Source organism: Eupeodes corollae, chromosome 1, assembly GCF_945859685.1.
Source record: "Eupeodes corollae chromosome 1, idEupCoro1.1, whole genome shotgun sequence".
Lineage (NCBI taxonomy): Eukaryota > Metazoa > Arthropoda > Insecta > Diptera > Syrphidae > Eupeodes > Eupeodes corollae.
In genome coordinates this window covers 184,983,021-184,999,616 of record NC_079147.1, presented here as the reverse complement: position 1 = coordinate 184,999,616, position 16,596 = coordinate 184,983,021, and the positions used below count along the sequence as shown (strand labels likewise).

The following is a 16,596-nucleotide window of genomic DNA, read 5'->3' as shown; positions in this document are numbered from 1 at the left end:
TCGAATTGACAGTTTTATTTACAGAAAATAAAAACCTACAAAAACATTTCTAAAAGTTATTAAAAAATTGATTTCCGACTCAAATATCTTTTCAAAAGTTAAAAATATTGGCTTCAAACTTATTTTTTCTCAAAGAAAATATTCTTTTCGACATTCAGTAATTTTTTATAAAAATCCATCAATCCGTTTTTTCATAAAAAATAAAATCTACAAAAAAGAGTACGCAAACTTGGGAAAAATTAATGTTCGGTTCTCGATATCTCGTGAGCTATGGAATTTCATTCATCCCATTTGTATTTGCTTGTATAAGAAAAAAACTTTGAAGAAAAGCTATTAAAATTGTTAATCGTTTTCGACTAAAAATCTCGTTAGCAATAAAAGATTTTGAAATCGAACTATTTCATTATATGCAAAATATTGTTTTTTTTTTTAATTTTTAAGAATAATTCAAGTGACACGAAAATCTACAAACTGTTAAGCAAGACAAATCGACAAACGGGATTTGAAGTTATCAGTGTGGGTCGCATCCCAGCCTCTGTTTTTTTAATTGGCACACTTAAGGGAATTTTTGTAATCATTTTTATGCAAAGGCAGAGTGCATTGGCAAAAAGATAGTGGCTTTAGAAGGAGGCGATGGTGTACATTGGTTTTGAATTCCTGAATATGGCAATTACTGCGAACGACAAAGTGTGAAAAAGCATTTTACATTCGCGCAGTACAGCCTCAATTCAAACACAAATCACGGTAAAGAAAAATCACAAAAACTAACAATAAACCGTGGTCTTTTTCAAGTTTGCATTTTTGTCCCTTGATTTTCGCTCTATATCTAGAGGACCTGATAATGTGATTATCTTGTGGTGTTAAAATTGGTGCGACCACAATCAAAGTTTTCATGTCCACGGCTAATATTGTCATATTAGCAGAATCTGTTACTTCACTTCAGTTCATTGTAAAAAGACTAAAAAATTATTGAAAAACATTTAACTTACAAGCTATCATCGAAAAGCCTAAACGTTATGATCTTTCATAATGAAAGTGGTAAAGCTTCAATAGCAAAACAATGGAAGTTCCATAGAAGAGATCTAAAATTTTAGCATGGAGTTAAATTTTAACCTAAATATGAAAAAACGATTCAAATCAAAACTGGCAAATGATTTTGTATAAAAAAAGACATTTCTTTGAATTAAAAATGTTGGGTCTTCAATGCAACAGCTAAACCAATCTTATTTTATGAAGCAAGAGTCTTGATGGACCTATAATTTTTACTTGATAGTGACTTACAACCCAATTAAACGGATCTTTTTCACTCCTAATAACTAATTAGATAACATCAGCACTATTTTCGTGGCAAAAAGTGAGGTGCTGCGACTCAATTTTGTTCCTCATTGCAATGATTTAATACAGATTTGCAGTCTCTGCAAAATGAACAAGATTTTTTAGGAATTTATGGAGATAAGAACATCAATTTTTGGTAAATATTGTTGCAATGGAGTTGCGAGTTCTTAACGGGGAAAATTAAATTCATGTAATGGCGTACGAAGGAAACATTGTGTTTTATTTAAAATAATAATAAATTTAAAAATTATTAATAATTGTTTTAGCTTAATTCAATGTCTTTATTTCTGTATACCTTAAAAATATGTAAACACATTTTTTTTCTAAAATTTGAATCTTATGTTAAAGAAATATATTTTTAAGTTTGAAGTCAAAATTTGTTTTTGTTTATAAAATCTGACCTGATAAGGACCTATCAGGTTGTAGACGATGGGCTTTAGACGTTTACATATTACGGCAAAGAAGATTTGGTAAGCTATTTTAAGAAGACGGATTCCTCTTTAGTTGATGCAGTTAAGAGGGTCTCCTTTTTTCGGGCAAACAGTACTGAGATTCCATTGATCGGGCATGCTTTCTTCCGACCATATCTTACGCATAAGTTGGTGCATGCTCCTAACCAACTTATCTCGAGCTGCTTTAAAGAATTTCAAGCCATCCGCTCAACCGGCTTTATTAGACTTCAGCTTAGATATGGCAATCCTTACTTCATCCAAGTCGGGAGGACGGAAATGTTGGCTTTCGTCGTCTATGTTGAATGGATCATCCTGCCTGACAGTGGAATTCGGTTCGTCGTCGCCGGCATAACAGTCTGCAGAAGTGGTCCTTCCATGCCTCAGCATTGACTGCGGTTCGACTTTATTGTTTCACTTTCGTCTTAGCAGCCTTCGGTTCTAGGTTTATGTGCCTGTTTTTCGTTTCACCTGCTTATAAAACTTTCAAACTTCATTCCTGCTTTTAAACCTCTCAACATCTTCGACCGCACGCTTCTCATGCTCTCTCTCTTTTTCCTTCTGAGAAGTCGGTGTTCCTTGCGCCTCTTCTGCTTATAGAGCTCATGAGCAGCTCGTTCCTTGTTCTTTGTTGGTGGTTTCTAGAAAACCAGCTTATCAGAGCCGGCTTCTGGTTTTCGATACATTGACTTGGTGGCAGAGAACTTCGAGAGAGGTTACTTGTAACTCGGTCGGAAAAGGATTTGGCGATCTCTCGCGATTGTAGCCGATGTTGTGCCTTCTTCCAGTATATCTTTGTTTTGCCTTGGGTCTGGAAACCAGGAGTGCTACCTACAACGAGGTAGTGGTCCGAGTCGGTTTTAGCTCCTCGGAAAGTTCGGGCATACATGATGCTGGAAGCGTGTCTGGCTTCGATCGCAATATAGTTATTCTGGTTGACGGTAGATTGATCTGGAGAACTCCAAGTTCCTTTGTGGATGTTGAAGTGTTGAAAATGCGTACCGCTACTCTTTTTCACTAAACAAAAAAATCTTAACCTTAATTTCATTCCATCTGCGTGATGGTGATTTTGATGTTCAATACATTACTTTAGCAAGATAATAAAAATCCTTTTTCTTTTCGAATTTGTATTTCAATACATATAAAACCAAAGTTGCAGATCAACGCCATTCTATTTTTTCAATCTGTGTCAAACTTTATATTTTATTGATATAGTAAAAGGTAAGGTTTTATATCTCTTTTTTTTTAGACTTTTGTTATGTAGACCTTAATGTACGCAGTTCTGTTCGGTGATATTTATGATGATGATGCACTTTGTTTTGTATTTATTATACAGGTTTATCCATTTTGCGGTTTCAAAAGTAAACGTAAATACGATATTTCTTTTTATTTTAAAGTTGGAACCAACTACGGGTATCTCTTGATTCAAAAGCAAACAAAATTTATAACCTAACTCCTCAGCCTATAATAATTCGATTTTAAGAAAAAAAAAGCAACAATGTCATCGAAAAGGTCAAAGAACAAAACTACCCTTTAGTATTATAACTTTTCTATAAACCTATCTATGACTATGAAGAAGTATTCTTTAAACGACCACTAAAACAACACCGGCTATGACAACGAAGTAACGGATGATGGTGATACCACCAGAAGCGACCGAGAAGACGTTCTTTTCTGCATTTTATGACTCATCAATTTTATATTTTAACATTTTTCCCATTGTAATTTTAGTACTACCATCACCATTTTGTTCGGTCCGCTTTATCTACGCACATAGCATAGATACATATATACAACCCAAAAACTATCTCAAAGATACAAAATATAAAAACTTCTTTTTTTTTGGAAAATTTATGACATTTTTGAGTGATGGCAAAAATATTTTTGTTCTCCTTTTAGAAATTGATGCCGAAAAACATTAAAGCATACAAATATACATTAGCATCAGCAGCATCAGGATCCAGCAGTTTGTGCAGTGGAACATAAAGCAGAAGAAGAAGAATATTAAATTTTATGGAAGAAATATGGCGGCAATGACGTCATAACAGACAGATACAAAGATACTCTACATCTACAGTGTTTTAACAGCCCACCCTCATCATAACAACAGTCAAGGTAAGAAAATTTGAACAGACTTATTTTGCAATATAATCCCCATGTTTCTTCTTAATTAGTTTTCAATTATTAATTTGGAATTGATTGCCAATTTTTCATCGTAAAGGCAGTAATTAAACGATAATAATCATTACCCACAGAGTTAGTACACATTGTTTTTTCTAAATTTTATGCAACGCTCTCTAAATACCATTGTGTGCAGCAAATGTGGAATAAAAAGCAATTTATGAGCTCATATTTGTAGATTGTACGCAATAGACTGTAATCACCAACAGTAATGTCAACTAAATTATTCTTTTTCTCTTTTGATGAAAAAGAAAAAATAAAAACGCTCACGTAGAAAATAAATTGACAGTAATTTCCGGCAACTAAAAAAATATATGGAAACATGGTTTTTTGAGATTTGATTTTCTTTTTTTGTGACAGTTTTCTCTTGATACCGAAGTGAATGGGGGTCTGCCTTTCATTCGTTTTCATTTTTATTTTATTTTGTCTTCAATTTGTTGCCAAGCGTGTGAAATATAATCAAAGCTCGTACTAAAACATTGTTCCAACTAATTCAATAATTTGTTCCTTTTAAATTGTATGCCATTTTGACTAATTGAAGAGATTTCCAAATAGATATGGTTGGGGGCGTTTTTAGATTCTTTTTTTTTAGTATAGTGGAAAATATGGTGTATAGTGAATTTTTTTAGTTTTATTTCAAGTTTTTTTTTCATTTTTGTGCAAATACAAAAATAAATATATTTGAGTAATTGTATAAATGGTTTCGTATGGCCTAGTTGACGACGATGGCACTCTTGATTGAATTTATACTGTGTGGCAGTATCGAAGAAAATAAAGATAACTCATCTGAGAAAACCCTGTAAAAGTTTAGGAAAATCCAGAAAGATCTTGCAATCCCATATTCGACAGACTAAATTAATGAATGACAAAACATTATTTCAAAAAAATACTGCTTTGTGGTAAATTTGTAAAAATTATTGGAAATTCCTACTCTTCCTCGGTTGCTACGCTCGTTGTAAATGACACTAATTGTTAACTCTATAGAAAAAGCTCTAAACTATTTGCTAGGCAGTTTGTCACTTCCTTCGGAACATAAAAGTGTAAGTAATATTATTGGACCAGTATTTTTTCCCAAACGTGCATTGGCCTGAGCCCTTAAAGATATTACCAAAAATATAAATCAGCTGGTCCATACCAAAAAAGGCGAAACCTTCATTACTGTCGAATATCGACTGATCGCGCTTATATCCTTATTTTCAAGGTCATCAGAAAGGCTGATTAATAATTAACGGAAAGGTCTGGAATATCGGTTCGGCTATTGTACGAATAGCAATAGGTTCTCATTGTTTATCGTTTAGAAAAATTAATAAAAGCATTTGATTGAGTTTAGCATCAGGCGTTTTTTTATTTGGCATCTCTACTTCGTTGAATTAAATATTACCTCCCAAACCTTCATATTTTAAGTAGTATATGATGGATTTAAGTCTGAAAAACTCTAAATAAATGCTGGTGTGAGTAAAAGGTGTCCTGTTTGTAACTTCTAATCCACTTACCTGCTTCGCTGACGAAAGTACTCTCATCTTTTATTATTCCTTTTTAAGATTCACTAACCTGCTCTTCGGATGTGGATCTTCAACGGCAAAGTAAATTCTCTTCTGGACAGCATTTTTTATTATCAAAAATCTGCAATGCTGCCTACTATCGTTAAACCATAATAAACCACCTTTGCCTCTATCTATGAGTGTCACTTGAATCAAGGAGACTTAAAACCTTGTAATTTTCGATATGTGTATCTCCAATCACCTCTTTTGGTAGGATCACTTATGCGGTAATGTCAAAATAATGCAAAACATTTGGTTTTCCTAAGGCGATGCAAGAAGTTTTTCTCCCCTTCTGATGTGGCTATTATTTATAAGACTTATGTAGAAACGTCCTTTAGTATAATTCCCATCTCGTTATTTTAACGAATTATGTTCTATAGAAATAGTCTGTTGCATTCCTCCCTTCAAGCAATTCAACTCTAATACTAGCGCCTCCAGGAATGAGAATCAGTATCCTCAAGCCTAACTTCGTTCGTACTGTCAAGTAGAGAGATTCGTTCTTAAGCCGTACTACGCGAATATTGATAACTTTTCCTGTCTGCCCAAAGTCATTGCAATATTCAGGAATTCAAAAGAAATGTGCACCGATACCTCCATTCAAAACCGCTTCCCTTTCCTAAAGCTTACACTGTGTCTTAGTATATTAAGGGGATTCTTGCATTTTTAAGGTTAATCAAACCTAGACAGAGAATAATCCAAAACCTGTTTTCCGAGTTCTTCTTAGGCAAGTGCGCGTGAAATGTTGAGTTGTTGAGCTCGATGGCAAGTTGATGTTCGTGAAGTGAGTCTTACACTGTCTTTTATACCAGCAATATTCTTGTCACAGACCATGAGTGATGTCTTCTTGCATACCAGTCACGGACTTTATTCATAAGCTTGTTTACAGCAACATCCATTGATATTACATTTCGGCCAAATCTTCTTTTCGAAAAACCCACTTTTGGAATAAGCCTTAAGGATTTCCCAATGTTTTGTTTAAGCGTGAAGTAAAATCAATTTCTTTTTCATAGCTATGATTCTGACTTTTTGTCAAGTTTTCGAGCCAGAAACAGTGTTTGTGCCAAAACAAGCTTAGATTGAAAAATAAAACTTAAATTACTTACTTAATTTCAATACAAATCCCTAGCACTTAGCAGACTTAAAGGGACTACTATAAACGAAAAATGTCTCATAACCAAATCTTAACTACCTTAACATAAAAGTTTTTTATTTATTTTTCTCTCTTTTCTTGAAAAAGTTTTTAACTTTTACACTTCTACGTGATGTATTGAGTGAATTAACATTCCACGTGAAACGTTTGAGTTAATCCTTTCGTTTCTTTAATGTTAATTGATGTTTTCCAAGTTTTTGTAGCCAGTTACCTGAATTTTGACTCTATGACCCAATTACAAAATATTCGCAAACAACTAAAAGTTTATAATATTATTAAATATTTTTTGTACCAAAATATCTTAAATTTCCCTTGAGAAAACCTTACGCTTGATGAAATGTGTTTGAGTGACTCTTGAAGAAAAAAAGGAACATTAAAACACTTGTAAGTTTTCTACTCGTATATAACATCAGCGATGAAACCATGCAAATAAACCAAAACTCATGCGAACAAAGCCCAAATTAGTCCCGAAGTTCCCATAAGTTATCTCTCAGCTTCCAAAAAAAAATTATTTATCTTTTTTCCTGCTTAAACCTTCCCCCGCAGAATTTTCTTGTTATATCATTAAATACATTTCTAACATTACAATGATTCCCCAAAAGACCACTTGGCATCACACACATACACAACACATTTACCGCAACCACTTCGTCAATTTAGAAGAAAACCCTTAAGTCATCTTAATTTTTCCTATTTTTCGATATAAATAACGAGTAAAAGAGATTCTGGGTATAATATACCAACGAGTAAGGAAAATATATCGATTTACTAACGGCAACTGAATTAGCAGCTGAGGACTTGTATTTTCTTGGAAAGACTTTATCACGTGTCGTCGGCCGTAGCTGGGTTTACACATATTTTATTTCTGTGACAGTAAAATGCTTTCACGTGTTGTTGTGAGTGAGTAGGGTTTTTGGTTGTTGTATACACTAAATTCACTCTCTTTTTCTCATTCTCACTGTCACTGAAAACAATCTGTCAATCAGCACACTTCAGTGTAACCAAAATCCCAGTTAACTTTTTACTTTGTCGTATGTCATCTAACCAAACAATCAGAATAAATTTCAATTGATAAATCACCCGCTTGCTACGAAGCTATGATGAAGACGGCTATAAACGAGACTAAGGGGAAGAAGACCAAAAACCCTATGACATATAGAATACATAAATTCGTCAATAAAATTATATCAAATATATCAACAAAAATATTCGAATGAGATATTCGAATATTTTTGTTGTTGTTGACATTTTGACAGGCAGCTAATCGAATAGGATGAAGGGTGTTTTTTTCAAGGTCATGGACAACGAATCACATATCTTTTTAACAAACTTAAATTAAAATAAATACAAAAGGAGAAGTTTAGTTAATTTCCCAGAGACGTAACTTTGAGTTTCTTAGGCGAGTGGGTGTATATTGTACTATTTCAATTGTGTCTAGAAGCAATACTCAAGTATTGAAGTTAACTTTAAAATGAAAGGCAAAAGTTGAACAGAGTTTTAGTTCCCAACAAAAAGGGATCATGTGCCCCCTTGTCATTATGAAAAAATGCAAATGGTGCAAATTTATTACCAAAATAATAATTACGTTCGATTTATTAAAGGAAACTTCGTAATATTTCGAGTCGTTAGCATGTGGCTTGGCTTCGAAGTTCGTGCCATTTAACATTACTGGGCTTTTTTTCTGACATAAGATCCCACGTGCCCAAAATCGATTCTAGAACACAATATCAAACTATTAGATTAGTAACGCTTGTCAATAAAATTAAATTATATGCATTTTGTTTGTTCTTGAAAATAACACTTCTTAAAAACACCATTAAACTTAATAATCATACCTATAATATTAAAATGATGCATTTTTCTAATGTCCTAAGGTTAGGTTTGGTTAAGTTAAAGTGGCTGTGTAATGGAAACGAACACACTTAGGCCAGTTTAATGGCCCATTGTGATATTACATGAATCTTGAGGCTTCCTCCTAACCTCAATCTAACCAGTTTGAGTCCTTACGAAACGTAAGAGGCTGATTATGCTGATATGATTTAGATCGTTAAAGAAGAATTTTCTTAGGTAATTCTGCGTTTTTGAGCTTCAGCACGGCATGTACAGAGAAGGTAAAGAACTGTTTTCTCCTCTTCCTCGTTTTTGTGACCTAACACGAGTTGATGGTGTTTGCCTTCTCCATAGCATCTTGCATTAGCAACAGTTTACAAGTAGCGATTGATATGCCAGCATTTCCCAAACGTGGTAGGATGGGCGGCACTGTACCGTTCCTGGTGAGTTCATCTGCCTTATAGTTACCTGGCATGTCTCTATGGCGCGGCACCCAGCAAAAGGTGAATTTTAAAATATTGTGCCATCTCCATTAAAGATGATCGACAGTTATGGACTGTTAAAGAGTTTATAGACACAAAGTCCAGAGATTTCATAGCGACCTGACTGTCTGAGCAAATACATATATCAGAAGTTGATATCACGTTTCCAGGACAAGACTTCTTTTATAGCCAAAGGTTCCGCCTGGAACACGCTACAATGATTGGGAAGGCGGAATGAGAGACTTATTTTCAGCCGTTTAGAGTACATACCTTCATCAATCCCTTCTTTTGTTTTGAACAATCTGTATAAAAATGAATTGACTCGTCCAGAAAGATCTGGAAGTTTCTGTCGAATTGCAGTTGGTGGTTGGTGTAGTCTTTGTGCTTTGGAATTGATTCTAAATACCTAAGAACGGATTGGCCAACGTTGTTGTTAATCCACTGCTACAAAGCTTTGAGGCGAATAGCAGAGCTTGCAGTTATTGGTTTGCTAAATATATCAAGAGGTGTTAGGTAGAGTAAGGTGTCCAGTGCCGCAGATGAGGTTGTGCGAAGCGATCCGCTTGTACATAGGAAAGCTGAACGGTGGACTTTATTTAATTTGTCCCGATTTATAGCTTTCTCTAAATCAGTCCACCATACTGCCACACCGTATATAAAATCGGTCTGATTACTGATGTGTACAACCAATACGTGGATGCTGGGTTGTAAGCCCTATTTATTACCAATAGCTTTTTTGTAAGAAAAGAGAGCTAAAGTAGATTTGTCGACTCTTTCCCGTTCGTTGCGTTTCCAATTTAGTTTTTCATCTAAAACAAGACCCAGGTATTTAGTCTCGTCCGAGAATATTAATTGGATTCTTTTAATATAAGGAGGGTTGGCATATAGAATTCTGCAAAAATAAGACTAAATCGGTTTTGTAAGGGTTAACACCCAGTCCACGCTAATTAGCCCAAATTATTAGTCTGTCTGAGGCATTTTGTAAGAGTTCTTTTAAGGTGTTATAATGTCCTAAGCAAAGAGTTAAATTGCATTCATAGTGTCAGTCAGTCTTTCCCTATGGGACCCCATGCCGTAAATCCTAGAAGTAAGAAAGATTAAAAATCAGTCGGATCTCAAGAAAAAGGTTAACCAAAATTCAGGTGTAACATCTTATTTTTAAAAAGTCCTAAGTTTTACAGAACGTAAAAAGGAAAACTTAACGTTTTTGAAAATTTCAACAAAGAAGAACATCTTTTTCAAATGTTAGGGATCACATGCCCTCTCATGTTCAAAGACACCCATTCACCTTTACTACACATTGATGGTGTCCCTCTGGTGGCGTCATGCCTAAAAAACAAAAATTTATTTTTATCAAAATGTTAAATTAAACGATTCACTTTATGTCATTTCATCCTCTCTATCCTAAACTTATTAAGGTTTGATTTATGAATGGATTTATGTAACCATTACATACCTTCCCCCCATCTATCAGAGTGTAAGTCAATAATATGAGTCTGCCATAAAACTGTATAGGTATTCCTATAACTATTATGACCTCGCTGTGCCTTTGAATACTAAATAAGGGATTACTTGGTGTTTTGTATATGATTCAGGAACTCGTTGTTGTTGGTCTACATAAATTAATATGTATAAGAATATAATATGTAAATTGTAAGTTTCACAAAAGTACTTACTCTCGATGAGTATTGAGTTTCACTCTGTGTCGTGATGGTGTAGTAATTTCATGGAGTATTTGCAACGCTCTCAACAACACCCATAGCTTAGCCAGGCAAGCCTTAGCCATAGTTAGAGGATTACAAGGGGGCTTATAGACGCTGTGCTGCGCTGGGGCTTTGCCTTTTTTGTAGTGCTCTTCTGCTATTCTTTTTGCACTCTGATTTGTTTTTTATTTTTTCTGTAGATAAAAACTGACAAATAGAGGGCATTGCTTGACCATGTTTTTGTTTTCATTTCTTTTCTATTTATTTTGTACGCTTTGTTTTTTAATCGAAAACGGAGACGTGAGTTGGAACGTGCACAAGTTCAAGAATTATAGAGAGGCTTTTCATTCGGGTGAAAGTGAAGGCCATCCCAGTTGGTACGAGTTTGTACAGGAGTGGCGCTTTATTGAGTTAATTATATATGAAAAAGTTCGACGGGGGGAGGTTGATGGTTAATCTACATTCAGAGTGCACAATGATGATGATAATATTGTCTTCTCTTCATGACAATGATGATGGGTTTTTAGGGTCAAAATGGTTTCACGTTAAGTTTTTTCCTTATAGACAGATATTAAAAGATAGATAAACGTATAAAGGCTCTATATAAATTTTCTTGTGACAATTTTACCTGTCATTTATGGAGAGTCTTGTGCGTATATAAATTAAATGGCTAACAACGACGATGTGAGGTTTCACTTTATTTGCTTAAATGTACATATGTAATGTAGGTCTATTCAAAAATAGGAACAAGAACAGAAGAAAAAACAATTAGAAAGCTTTTAATGTTAGAAGGTCACAGGGCAAACTAAATGACTTGCAATTAGTAGAGAAACAATAGAAATATTATATTAAGAATAAACGGTTTGAGTTTTTGGTAGAGCTGGTGTAATAATGGCAATGGTCTTTATGTACGTAAAAGGTTAAATGTCAAACTTTTATTATATACAAGAAGATATTTATGCAAATAAATTTAATTCATAAAAACGTGTGACATAATTTTTTTGGAGAAAAGATACGTATTTTATTTAAAGAGTATTTTGGCACCTTATAAGAGGTTATACAAATTTAATTAGTTTAGGTTGTTTATGTCATGTGTTTGGTAAGATCTGTGAAAGTTTTTGAACTGGATTAAATTCATTGGAGTATTAAGATTTCTTTGAGATGTCAAATAAAAGTACAAAGTCCTTTAGATTTTGCAAATTATTCACACAATATAATCAATATAATAATTCCAAAACTGTTTTTTTTTTTCGGTCAAGTGGTTAAGGCGGCTTGCTCGATACCAATATACCGATTTTCGACTACTGGTTGCAGGACGTTAGCAATAATGCGCCGAATATTCTTTTTTAAGACGTCACTCGTCTCGAGCTTATTTGCAAAGACAAGCGACTTCATACAACCCCACCAAAAATAGTAGACCAGCGGTGTTAAATAGAACGATTTTGGAAACCACGCCACAGGCGATAATTTCGACAAAAATTGTCTTCATTACGTTTATGGTTTCGTTGTGTTCGCTTTCGCTTACTGAACGTTGTTCAAGAAGACTTGGCAAACCAAACTGAGCATGAATGAAGTGACAGCTGCCAAAAAGGTGTTGGAATTATTGTAAATAATTAAAAATCAAACTGAAAACAAGTGTTTTGAATATTTTTTGAATTTGTTTAAGATTTGCATCTTCATCAAAAAATTGAAATGACAAAAAAATACTTGAGGCACTAAAAATAATTCGTGAATATTTGAGAAATAAAACACTTTAAAAACTCTTTCAATTTATACAAATTTACTACAAGATGGCTCAACGTGCCAAATAAACAACGTAACAGCTTTATTTCTTTTTAAAAGTGATCACAATTTGTTGGCGATATATTGTACAATCTACTGTGCTGTATTTAATCAAAACAACTTGGTTATTAGCAACCTATTTATTAGGTTTTAAGTAACTAACCTTCTCGTTTGAAATAAGCCAACCTACTCGATTTTAATTAACCAACCTCCTTGGTTATAACCAACTAACGTACTCGGTTTTATTTAAGTAATCTTCTTTTCTGATAATAAAAAACCTACCTGGTTAAATTTTACCAACTTTCTCTGTTGAAATTAGCCTACCTACTCCCTTTAATTTAACCAACCTACGTTTTTAATATTAACAAACCTATTTGTTTTTTTTTTTAACCGACCTCCTCTGTGAAAATTAGCCCATTTACTTAGTTAGTATATTAATTAACCTGCATGTTAAATATTAATATTTAAAAATATAATCTTCTGTTATATCAAATTAATTCATGAGGCTATATGTAGTTAGAGTTTTGAACCGTGTTTATTTAACCGATTTGACTTACTTTGGTTCTCAGACCTGTTAAGTCCGTTGGGAACCCCTTAAGGGGCGCGGGACCTCTACTATGCTACTTACGCCTTCATAGTATAGAGTCTATAGGTTCCTGGCTTGTCCTTCTATGAAGAACCTCATTTGAAATACGGTTTGGCCAAAAAATCCTTAGGATGTTAAGACGAGATCTATTCTCGAAGGAATGCAGCTTTCTTGTAATGGCTGAAGTAACCTTCCAATTGCTGCATCCATAAGGATGCATAGATTCGAAATTTGTGTGAAAAAGTCGTAGCTTTGTTCTTAAGCTGCTAGAGTTATTCCTCCTTTTTGACAATATACCGAAAACCGCTTTTGCTTTGCCGATGGGGCAGATGACTTTTTGTTCAGTTCCACCTTCGATGGAGACAATACTTCCAGTGTTCAGAAAGCTCTCCACTTTTTCCACCGTTTACGAGAAAATATTTGTTTGAGAGGATGGACGGGTCTGATCATTTTTGTTTTTGCCGGAATTAATTTTTAGCCCCACAATTTCTGCTTCTCCCCCCACACTTGTTGTCATTTGATGGAGATCCATGATCCTATGAGAGAGTAAGCAAACATCGTCCGCGTAATCCAAGTGCTTCAAATAGGATGTCAAAGTCCATTGGATCCCTCCGCTACCTGACAAAGGTAGTTTGACGATTATTTCCTTTTTCTACTCATTGGAGAAGCTTTTGGTGGTCCAGTTTTCTTTTATGGGCGGATAAATTAGTTCGCTTGATGACGTTGGCGCTGTTTGTAAAAGCTCTACGGGAATTCCATAAAGCCCTACCGCTTTGTTGTTCTTAAGTGCTTCGATTGCGGATCTTAGTGAGAGGTGCTATGCGGATTCGGGGAATATTTTTTTCAGGCGCTTCAGGAGGCATGGGCTGCACGTTCTTTGCAAACACTCGGTTTAAAACCGAGGAAAAGTGTTTTTTCCACCTTCTTACTTGTTCATTTACTGAAGTTATCACAGTACCGTCTACTTCTTTCACCAGGTGTTGTTTTGAGCTGTGTGCACCGGTCAGCTCTTTGGTTATTTTGCAAACGGTCCTGCTGTCGCACCTGTTTGCAGCATCTTCTGCTTATTGCGCTAATGATGTAGTTACGCTTGCCACGACGCACACTGCTGTGAACCTCTCTCTTCTTCATGTGGTACGAGGACTCCAGCTCATTTCTTTCTTCCCCTAGTGCAGCAGTTCTACGAGCCCTTAATTGTTTGCGTTCGTTGATCCTTGCCCAAGATTCTTCTGAAAGCCGAATGTTGGTGCTTCTCTCTTTCCGACCGACTATTCTGTCAGCACCTGAAATGAAAACAACATGTCTTCATTTAATGCTCTGCTGATTGTTCTCATTTCGTAAGACAGGTGGTCCCTGAGCACGTGTTATTTCTTTTTATCTTAGGATGGCTATCATTATGTGTTTATTTTACCGATTTGACTAACCTTACTTTAAAAATTATTTTTTCCACAAGACTCAGTTATTTTTAACTGAACTTTGTCTAACCGAGCGAAAATCTCCCTCGATTGAGGAAAATGTTTTTGTGTATAGGCTAAGATATAGGTATACAACTACTCAACAAAAAAATGAGTGGCATCCCGTAAATTGAATAAAACTTTTAAAATTGAGATCTTATAAAAAAAACTTCAAATAACTTATATAAAAAATAGATATTTAGAATTTTTTTGGAAAAATTCACATTTCATGAGATAAATTGAGAAAATAATTCTCAGCAAATATATTTTCATGTTGAAATCAATCATTTAAATAATTATATTCAGAGCGAAAAATTAAAATAAAAAATATATTATTCAGGACACACATCTCACTTAAAGAAAAAACATCAGCAAAAGAAAAAATTAAAACTGTTCATCATAATAAATCATTTTATATATTTATCTTCCAAACAAACAAAAATTTAACCTGAAAATGTTTTATTTTTTCGCACTTTCGAAATATTCAACAAAATTAATCGAATATGCCTGATGTGATTTTGATTTTCATTTCAATATTTATTTATCACAAAACAAATCCTTTTAACTTTTTTGCTTGTGCTGCAGCTGTCGTTAGAGATTTCATTAAAGCAAAAAAAAAAAAATATTAAAAATAAAATGATTATAAAAATTGTCTCAAAAATTGATTTTAAAAAAAAAAGTAATAAATGTATTTGTAAACGTACTCCTTTCAGCTGCGATGACAAAGGCAATACACGCAAGGAGGCTGTTTATCATGATGAGTTCTCTATTAAATTGATTTACCATATACAAGGGTCGTATTTTTTTAAACATATTTCAATTTCTTCCATGGCCTATGACACTATACCTTTAAAACAACCCTGCCCTCCCTTATTTTGCAATCAGATAAATTCATTTTTCTTTCACTTTACTTTTAAAACTTATTTATTTTTTCGTTTATTTTTGTAATCGAAAATGAAGTGACAGGTACGAGAGATTACATTGCCATTCAACTAAGGAAAATATTTTTATTAAACTTTTCTCCTCTTTTCTGTCGATTTTACGTTGGAATTGAAGGTTTCGCGTAAAAAAAAATTCTATCACAAATTTAATTTTTGATAAATGTTGGTGGTAGAATAAAATTGATGTTTTACACAACTGTATGAAATGAAAAGATAAGTTCTTCATTCTATTCAACAATCACTTTTCATAGGTTTTGGTGTAGAATGTCAAAATTTCAGCAAAATTTAAGAGTTTAACCTAAGAAATATTTTTAGGCGAATTAAAATTTCTATCGTCACAGATTGCATTGACAGAAATGAACAATACCTAAAGCTTTCAAAAATTTATCAATTTTGAAATTTTGTATTGAAACGAAAATTAACTTAATAAGAGGACATCGAACTTTAAGATATTCTTAAGACATACAGGGTTATCTCTTTTGGGGCTTCAAAAGTAAACGTAAATAAAAAAAAACATGTTTTTATTCATGATATTTCTTTTTTATTATAAAGTTTGATTATTGAAATTTTGTGTGAAACACTTTATCATTTTAATGACCAACACGCAAATTGTTGCGAGCATCGATCCTTTTGAGGTAATTTTTCACCACTTTTCGACACATATTAGGCGGTATCTCAGCCATAACTTGACGTATGTGGGTTTTTAAGTGCTTAAGTGTTAAAGGTTTATCTACATAAATACGGTATGATCTTGGTGATCAGTTAATATCAATACGACGAGAAATCAGGCGACCAGGAAATGTCTCTTGCAATTAAGCCATATTCACTCGAGTTGTTTGGCACGTGGCCCGTCTTGTTGAAATCACATTATTCACCAAGTCGTCTTCTTTAATAGCAGACAAAAATCAAGTCGATTATCATTTGACCATAACGTTCCGAATTGACGGTAACAGTCGTTCTATCGTCGTTTTCGAAGAAGTAAGGGCCAATCACACTTGCGTACCAAAGAGTATTTTTTTGTGAATGTAATGGTCTCTCTTCAATTACTTGAGGATTCTCAAAATAGTTGAGCAATCCATTTTCGTTAAAGTCAGACCAAGTACACTTTGACTCACAAACCCATACAATCTGAAACTTAAACTAGGCTGTTGAAAAACATTAA

General features: G+C 34.0%; 1 protein-coding gene across 5 annotated transcripts in view; it reads left to right on the top strand.

Annotated features, from left to right (window-relative positions):
- LOC129953876 (probable serine/threonine-protein kinase DDB_G0286465) overlaps window positions 1–16,596 on the top strand; it is a 386,722-nt gene that overhangs the window by 195,266 nt on the left and 174,860 nt on the right. For all 5 annotated transcript variants that reach the window (XM_056067400.1, XM_056067398.1, XM_056067399.1 and 2 more), the window contains exon 4: window positions 3,684–3,899. The gene's annotated coding sequence lies outside the window, so the exon portion shown is untranslated. The remainder of the gene's footprint in view (window positions 1–3,683; window positions 3,900–16,596) is intronic.